This window comes from Chiloscyllium punctatum, chromosome 7, assembly GCF_047496795.1.
Source record: "Chiloscyllium punctatum isolate Juve2018m chromosome 7, sChiPun1.3, whole genome shotgun sequence".
Lineage (NCBI taxonomy): Eukaryota > Metazoa > Chordata > Chondrichthyes > Orectolobiformes > Hemiscylliidae > Chiloscyllium > Chiloscyllium punctatum.
In genome coordinates, this window is record NC_092745.1 from 32,697,955 (window position 1) to 32,700,376 (window position 2,422).

The 2,422-nt window shown below is 37.6% G+C and overlaps 1 pseudogene; it reads left to right on the forward strand.

The window, feature by feature from the left end:
* Positions 1-511: 511 nt before the first annotated feature.
* LOC140479561 (caspase-3 pseudogene) lies at positions 512-1,749 on the forward strand (annotated as a pseudogene).
* Positions 1,750-2,422: the final 673 nt, after the last annotated feature.

Sequence of the window (2,422 nt, forward strand, 5' to 3'; positions counted from 1 at the left end):
TGTAGATTAGGTTCATTAGTCAGGGCAAAAGTAGAGTAATGGGAAAGGGGATTTGGTCTTGGGTGGGTTACTCTTCCAAGGATCAGTGTGGACTTGTTGGGTCAAACGGCCTGTTTCTCACAGTAGGGATTCTATGACAGTCCATTCCAGATTCCCACCAACCCTGAGTGAAAACTGTCTTCCCCAAATCTGATTTGCAGTGTCCATGATGAGATCTTTCAAACCATTCATTTTATCTAGTGTCATTTAGCTTTTGAGCTCCTTGTTCCATAAATGTTTTATTCTTTTTGATAAAATATGAGTTCCCTGACAGGGGCAGTTATCTTTTGTCCAATCAGGGAATCCTGGCTGACAGAGAAAAAGGGGGGGATGGGGTTGACGTCCCCTGGACAGACAGGAGCACGTTTGGAATGAGGAACGGTTGGTGACGTAATGTTAGTGGGAGCTGGCGCTCCAGTCTGAGCCGAAGCTGTGACCGGACTGGACGTCAAGTGAAGAAGTGAAAGTAGTAATGGCTGACACGAGGACAATGTCTAGTGGTGATACTGTTGATGCACAATCCAGTACAGTCTATGAAGGAAGCCAAAAACAACTGGCTGGTGATACTCTTGCAGTGGATGCGATACCTGACCAGTGTATAAAATATAACATGAACTACAAGCACATTGGCATGTGTATTATCTTCAACAATAAGAATTTTCATCCAGTGACAGGCATGAATAAACGTAATGGTATGGATGAAGATGTGGCTAAACTGAACAAGACATTCAAAAATCTGGGCTACGATATTATGGTTTATAATGATAAAACATGCAATGAAATGTTTGAAATATTGCACAGAGCTGCCGAGAGAGATCACAGCCAAATGGCTTCATTTGTTTGTATTTTCCTTAGTCATGGAGATGAAGGGTTACTGTATGGAACAGATGGTGCTGAAGAAATTAAAAAATTCACCAGTATCTTTCGAGGAGATCAATGCAGATCTTTGGGTGGCAAACCAAAACTGTTCTTTATATAGGCTTGTTGAGGAAATGAATTTGATGGAGGTGTTGAGACTGACAGTGTTGTCGATGAAAAGAGTACTTCCCTGAAAAAAATACCTCGAGAGGCTGACTTCCTGTATACTTATTCTACAGCACCTGGCTATTACTCTTGGCGAAATACAGGCAATGATTCATGGTTTACTCAGTCGTTATGCCATGTACTTGATAGGCAAGGCAAGGAACTGGAGATCATGCAGATACTCACTAGAGTCAACCATAAAGTGGCACTTGAATTTGAGTCCAGCACAAGTACAGAGGCTTACAATGAGAAAAAGCAAATCCCTTGCATTATTTCAATGCTAACAAAGGAACTTTACTTTAGTTTGTTAAGACTCCTTTGGAAATGTGAAATTAAACAGTTTCTTCGATTTATTCCAGAATTAACTGCAACCTACAGCTTCCAATACTTTACTTGCCTGAAGAGCAATAAATACTTGAATCAACATAATCATAGAATTTTTGCTGGTTATTTTGACGGCATGAATACATTTCTAAAGTCTGTTCAGTTGAATTGTTGAATACAATATCTTCACAATGTTAAATTTTGAAAAGTGACAGTTGGTTTTTGAATTTCACTGTTAAAAGCAATTTAGCAAGTTTTAATGACTGAGCTTCTTTTGATAAATAAAACATCAAAGAACTGGTGATGTGGAGAAATTCAGCAAATTAGTGGACATTCTTCCCACAAACGCTGCCAGACCTAGAGTGTCTCCAGCAATTTGTTTTTATTTTGTTTGACATTATCGTGTTTGAAGATCTTGCATTGTTTTGTATGTATGAAAATCTGTGTTCAAATAGAATTAATTTTTTTCATAATTACAAAGTAATCCAGTGAGTGATTAAATGTAGATGCTGAAAAACAATTAGCTTTATTGTCTTTTAAATATGTTAACATGTCTCACCAGCATATTAAAATGTCGAATGCTGTACATTAATTCAGTCTTGTCAGCAGTAGCTTAGCTGTATAAACTTGAGTACCTAAAACAGGATGATATTTTGGTGTGCTACTGAAGGGCTGCTGCATTATCAGGTTCAGATGCAATTTTAAAGAGGCCAGATCTTGTTCCATGGTTGTATTGCCATTTTTGAACTTGAGGTTTAATCAAATGACTCTGCAGAGTGTAATTAGACAATTCACATAATGGGTAAGACTGAATTCTTAATTAGGAAACAGATTTTAAGGGTTATATTTTAAATATTTTCCTTTGTCACTATCTTAATTCTCCCTGTATTCTTAATTAAGAGACAAGCATAACGTTAAACTCTGATTACCGAGGATTCTTGACTTCTGTGGGTTTTTTTTATTGTGGTTGTAAGATGATCTGTGCATTTTTTTCTTCTGTATTTTCTGGAGAGGATGGGTGAGCTTGACCATTGCT